Below are 7132 nucleotides of genomic sequence, written 5' to 3'. Positions count from 1 at the left end.
AATCAAACGAGGTTACCCCCATCACTCCATAAGCCCTGCCTCCCATAGCAAGATCTGTACCTGGAGTTCATGCCGGTGATGTTCTACACCTAGATTCGAAAACAAGTGAAGAGTATAATTTTAAAGCGGCCAGCGGCAGCGGCGAAGTCGCCAGAGAAGTGCACAGCAGTGTCATGAGCGCGTGCGACAACTCGACGGTCAGTCGACGAACGACAAACACGAGAACTCCAACGAACTTTGAAACCCCATGCGACGCTGCCGCTGGGGAGGAGGTCGAGCCCCAAGGTTCGACGAGTTCGTCCGCCGAACGGAAGCTCTAGGACCCCTGCACTGCGACGTGGGCCTCGCCGTAGGAGTCGAGTCTGCCCTCGCGGCGGATGAGTGAAAGGTGTGCTCGCGGCAAAAGTCACGGGACGGACTCGGTGCTTGTCATGTCCTGGCGTGGTTCTCGACGACGGCGCTGAGGCGCTGCAGGTTCTGGAGAAATCCGTCCGCGTCGCCGGAAGGTCTGGGAGTATGGAGTGGTAGAAGATACAAAATCGGGATCTCGACGAATAGCTCGATTGAGCTTCCATAGCTAGCGAACTCCGGAAAATAATGCTATTAATTTGGCGGAAAATTTTCTACGATTTCTGTGGTAATCGTGTGCAGGGGAGAGATACTATATATGGACAGATTCTAGCGAGGAGGTGGCAACAAGAAGTTTGGATTGATTTGGTAGGAACTCTGGTTTGCATAGGAATCGAGTTCTTTACGAATTCTTGTTCGCGTGCGGGACAGGAGAAAGGTAACGAACGGTTTTTTACTAAGCGGTGGCAATGTCCTGTAATTATGATAGAAAAATAGGGGCAAGAAAAAACGGACGAACAAGAAACCTTATTTTCTTTATTATTAGGTATAGATATAGGGTTGCACTATTCTGAAACCGGTGCTCAGAATATTATTCTGAGCACCACCGGCCCCTATATAAGGTTTATGGCCGAACGGCCCCGCTCCGACCGAGCCCCCCCGCCCCGACCAAAATCCACCTGCCTCGATCCCGCCCCGCTTCCACCCCGTCCTCCGCCGCCACCCCGCGCCCGCCCCCCGCCTCCCCCCCCCCCCGTCTCCGCCCCGCCTCCCGCCTCCGGCGCCGTCGCGCGGCGACCGAGCTCGCGCGGCGACCGAGCTCGCGCGGAGCACACGGGATCTTCTTCTCCGGCGAGCCAACTTCTTCTCCGGCCGAATTCTTCTCTGGCGCGCCCCCCTCTTCTCCGGCGAGTCTCTTGAGGGATCCTTCTCTGCATCCTTCTCTGCAAATTCAAGAAATCCAAGCAAATGGATCCTCCAAAATCTAAGAAGATGCAGATTCGACGGAAAAGAGTTGAAGATGTCGTTCCTACAAGATCTTCACCTCGATTTGCTCACAAATCTACTTTGCTCTCAGATAAAATAAGGGAAACTTGCATATCTGCAGCAGTTACACCTTTGAAACGAAGTACATCTGAACAAAATGAGGTGAGACAATGTTGTACAACTAGAAACTATAATCTTGAACTTCTCAGTGTACTTCTCTGCTTGTACTTGACGAATATTGAAATTGTACTTATTCTGTATGCTTATTGTACTTCTCTGCTTCTACTGCAACTCCAATACTTCTTTTTGAACTTAGTAATCCTTTTGACCTGTACTGCTCTGTTTTGCTAGCTGGACTTAGCAAATTGAACTTAGTAATGCCTGTGTACTGTACTTCTCTGTTTTGCTAGTTGTACTTAGTAATCCCTATGACCTGCACTTCCCTGTTTTGCTAGTTGAACTTAGCACTTGAGCTTAGTAAATCCTTTTGTCCTGTACTTAGTAATGCCTGTGTACTGTACTTCTCTGTTTTGCTAGTTGTACTTAATAATGCCTATGACCTGCACTTCCCTGTTTTGCTAGTTGAACTTAGTAATGCCTGTGTAGTGTACTTCTCTGTTTTGCTAGTTGTACTTAGTAATCCTTTTGACCTGCACTCCTCTGTTTTGCTAGTTGTACTTAGTAATCCTTTTTACCTGTACTTAGCAAATTCAACTTAGCAAATTGAACTTAGTAATGCCTGTGTACTGTACTTCTCTTTTTTGCTAGTTGTACTTAGTAATCCCTATGACCTGCACTTTTCTGTTTTGCTAGTTGTACTTAGTAATCCTTTTGACCTGTACTTAGCAAATTCAACTTAGCAAATTGAACTTAGTAATGCCTGTGTACTGTACTTCTCTGTTTCAGCACATGAACTTTAGTAAAAAATTGAACTTAGTAATGCATGTGTACTGTACTTCTCTGTTTAGCTAGTTGTACTTAGTAATCCCTATGACCTGCACTTCTCTATTTTGCTAGTTGAACTTAGCTCTTGAGCTTAGTAAATCCTTTTGTCCTGTACTTATATGTTATTCTAGTTGTACTTAGTAACCTCTGAGTGTTGTATTTAGTTATCTTGTACTGCTAATGTTGGTTATATTGTACTTCTCTTTCTCCATAATAGTACTTTTTTTTTCATGAACTAGTTATTTGATCCAAGTTATAATTGTGATATGTGTACTGCCATTCCTAATTCGAATAAATCTCTGATATTCTACTATAGCAGGATGAATCAATGGCTAGACGAAAAAAAAGAAGTGAGGTTGTGCTTGATCCAAAACCTCTACAGTGGGTTACTCCTGAAATTCCACGCAACTTCTTTGTCACTGGCTACTCACCTTTTACAAATGGATTGGACTCAGACATGTATAGTCCAGAAACAAATTGTGATACGAACAAAAGTGCTGAAACAGAAACAACGTCACAATTTCCTTACAATCCAGGGCCTGCTGTGCCACCACATATCCTGGATATTGCACGTGTCCTATCAACTAGACGACCTGCTAGAAAGGTTGCTGAGGTTGGTGCTACACATCCTCCAGATCAACATAATTCTAGTGCCTACAAAATGACTAGTAGGGAAACAGAAGTACCTGAAATAGGAACACCTTCATCCTCTGGAATTCCTCCTCCACGTGCACCTGTACGTCCTTCATCCTCTGGAATTCCTCCTCCACGTGCACCTGTACGTCCATCATCCTCTGGATTTCCTCCTCAACGTGCACCTGTACATCCCTCATCCTCTGGATTTCCTCCTCCACGTGCACATGTATATCCCTCATCCTCTGGATTTCCTCCTCCACGTGCACCTGTACATCCCTCATCCTCTAGATTTCCTCCTCCACGTGCACCTGTACGACCCTCGTCCTCTGGATTGCCTCCTCGTGACCCTGTACGACCCTCGTCATCTAGATTACCACGCCGTGACCCGTCAGATCCATTGTTACACAAATCATTGGTGACACCGCCTTGCCCAATACTCCCTGAAGAAGAAGCAGATACCCCAGTGGAGCAACGTCGCTACAGCCATGTGAGTACATTTGAAGAAATTTAGTTTCTAAACATCTTGCTGTATCACACTTGTACTTGTTGCTACATTATACTTGTACTTTCTGTTTTATGATACTTGTACTTATCATTGAAATGCCTAATGTACTATTGTTTTTTGTTTTTGCAGGATAATGATCTTCCAGATTATCTATTACCAAAGATTAAAATGGTATTCAAAGATTTCGAGGATGCCAAAATATTTTACAACAGATATGCAAGGCATGCTGGTTTTGGAGTCAGAACTGGACAGCACAATGGTGCCAATCGATACCTATCTTTGCAACCGCCAAGGTCATTACGAGAGCACCGTTGCGAAACCGACCGCCGTCGTGATAAAACCACTAGTCGATGTGGTTGCCCTGCTGGTATTAGAGTAAAGAAGAAGGAAGATGATACTTATGTAATTGAGAATATAAAATTCGAACACAACCACCATATGATTCAAAGCCCCAGCATGATGAATTTCATACATTCTCATAAAAATTTCGACCCTTCTTTGCTGGAATTTGTAAAGTTCCTGCAGTTTAATAATGTAACTCATCGGATAATTTTGTCGATCCTATATTCATCGGTGGGAGGCGCGCAGTACTTAACATTTCATGGGCGCGACTTACTAAACCGGTAAAGCAACAATCTAACCTTTTTGCTCTTTTCAACTTAGAATTTAAGTTGTTTGTGAACCTCAACTTCCCTTTATGATAACTCTGTACTTAACGTGTGAAAAACATTCCTGTTACTGCATGTCTACCTTTCCATGTACTTTTGATTGTAGTATGGTTGTACTTCATGCTAAAGCAATCTGTACTTTCCATTCATATAATTGCAGGAAGGCAATAAATTCCCAAGAGGATATTAGAGACGACATTAATAAGCTTATGTCTTACTTTGGAGAGATGAAAGCTTGCAACAAAGAGTTTTTCTTCGATTTTCAGCTTGATGATGAAAACCGTATAAAGAATATATTTTGGGCTCCTGCAAGCTGTAGGGGATCATACGAGGATTTTGGGGATTGCATAACATTTGATACAACATACAAAACAAACAGACACAGCATGCCCCTCGGAGTCTTTGTCGGAGTAAACCATCACCTGCAATCCACTATTTTTGCTTGTGCTCTTGTCAGGGATGAAAGTGAAGACTCATTTTATTGGCTGTTCAGAACGTTCTTAAGGTGCATGAATGAGAAGCAGCCCACAATAATTTTAACAGGTCTGTTTACGCACAATCTTTTGCATATTTCTGTGAGAACATATAGCATAGTAAATAATATTACATCTGAACCGAAATTCAAATTTGCCTGCTTCTCTTATGTTCTGATTTCTAGACACCTTCTTTTTATTTACAGACCAATGCCCGTCCATGGCACAAGCAATCCCTCGTGTTTTCTTTAAAACACTGCATAAACTATGCCGATGGCATATGATGAAAAAATTCCACCTACACTTGTCGAGTCTGTACAAGAAGTATTTGACCTTCAAGGCTGAGTTTACAGCAATCCTGAATTGGCCCTCATGCCTACAGAATTTGAAAACGCTTGGCAAAATCTACTTGACAAATACAATCTGCACGATGATCCCATGATGTTGCAGCTCTGGGAAATCAGGGAGGAGTGGATCTCAGCCTATTTCAAGAACGTCTTCTGCGCAAGAATGACATCTACTCAGCGCTCAGAAAGCATGAATGCATCCCTAAAGCGTAGTCTGTTAAATGAGAAGCTCAGTCTGAACCGTTTTGCAGAACAAGTTACCAAACTAATATTCCAAAGGAGACAGGCAGAAAATTTAAAGTCATATGCAATACAGGTACTTAATTTAAAAAACATTTACTACACATCTTGTGCTTCATGTTAGCATTCTTGTTATCTTTTCTTCATAAAAGATTAAAAAAAATGTGTTGTGTCCTCTTTTCAGTCAAAAACAAATAAGAGAACCCATTATGGATTTGAGCATCAATTCCAGCAACTTTATACGAAGACTGTTTTCAAAGAGTTGCGAGCTCTGTGAAGAAAAGCACACTCTTCCGCATAAAACCAAACCCAGACTACCCTGAACTTGATGAGTACAATTATCTGGTGACCTATCACCAACCAACGACCGACTTTTCTTGGTCAAACCATCAGTTCAGAGTACTTGCAGATCCTATTGGATGCGAATACAGGTGCGAGTGTCTGCTATGGGAACACACAGGTACAAAAACATTATAAAAAAAACAAAAAAACAAGAACTTGTACTTCTGTTACCTAGTGACTTAAACTTCTGTTTCACCCATACTTCCACTTCTTACCGTTTCTAATGGATTGAAACTTCATTTTATTACAACAGGACTGTTCTGCCTACATGTTTTATGCCTGCTGGACCACCTGAGGGTTGATAGCATTCCACTCAGTTACATACTAAGGAGGTACACTAATGGAGCGCGACATAGAGGAACTTTTGATAGGAGAGATTACAAGACACAAGCTTCTGATGGAACCTCGTATCTGTACCAGCAGAATGAAGTACTACAGCTGGCTATGAAAGTTGTTAGGAAAGCAACATGCTCAGAAGAACAGCGGGCAAGAGAAAAAGTTGGTCTGCAGTCACTGTATGACGAACTTGATGCAATGGGTTCGTCAACACCAGATAATGATGAAGATGGTTCAGGCCAGTGCCCAGATATTGATGAGTTTGAGCCTGAAGAAACTCACTTTTGGACAGAAAACCAACAGACATATCCTGATTGTCCTAACCAGCAAGATGATCAGCCTGACAACGATGGTAACAGTATGCCGCAGAGGGTTATACTACCACCACCTAAGTCCAAAACTAAAGGAAGCAGGAATAAAGAACCTGGTGGCTCTAAACCTCCAGGAGCTATGAAGAAAAAGGTGCAGAAGACTGTGAAGAGGGAAGGGAAGAACACTTGCAGTATATGCAAGCTGAAAGCGGGACACAACTCTAGATCTTGTCCAAAAGATCCTAGAGTAATGAAACAACTTGCTATAAGTAAAATAAAAGCTCCGAGAAGAAAAATGTGTTCAGGGTGTAAAAAATATGGAACTGGCCACAACTCTCTTACTTGCCCTGTAAAAAATGGCTTGAACCTGAAGGGAAAATCGAAGAAGAAAGTGCTAACAAGAACACAACCAAAAAAGAAGCAAAAAGAAGAGGAAGAAGAAGAGGAAGAAGAAGAGGAAGAAGAAGAGAACGAGGAAGAAGAAGAGGAACAAGATGAAGAAGAAGAGGATGACGAGGGAGAGGAAGAAGAAGAAGAAGAGGAAGAAGAAGAAGAAGAAGAAAAAGAAGAAGAAGAGGAAGAAGAAGAAGATGACAAAGCGGAAGACGAGGATGAAGGAAATGAACCAACGCCACCAACACTAAGAAGGAGCACCAGAAATAAGTTAGCATAAAAAATAGAAATAAATTACAATATTGTAATTAAGTTTACTTCCCATTCAGTAGTGATCTGTAAAAATGGAAAAAATGATCTTGGTTTACTCCATTCAGTAATTTGTTTACTACTATCAAAAGTCTTTACATCAGCAACATCAGCAAAAAACAGTAAGAAAAAACTAGGAAGTACGATATACATTGATATGAAGTACGAGGTTACACAAATAGGAAGTTCGTAGTGTGTTAAAAATTACAAAAAATATACAACAAAAATTAAGACCTGGGTAAGCCCGAGACATCAAGTTCTAGCATGAATTATATAAGAAATTACAAAGCTG

The sequence above is a fragment of the Lolium perenne genome, chromosome 4 (assembly GCF_019359855.2).
Source record: "Lolium perenne isolate Kyuss_39 chromosome 4, Kyuss_2.0, whole genome shotgun sequence".
In the NCBI taxonomy this organism is placed as follows: Eukaryota; Viridiplantae; Streptophyta; class Magnoliopsida; order Poales; family Poaceae; genus Lolium; species Lolium perenne.
The sequence above is the reverse complement of the archived record's forward strand: the minus strand, read 5'-3'. Positions refer to the sequence as shown.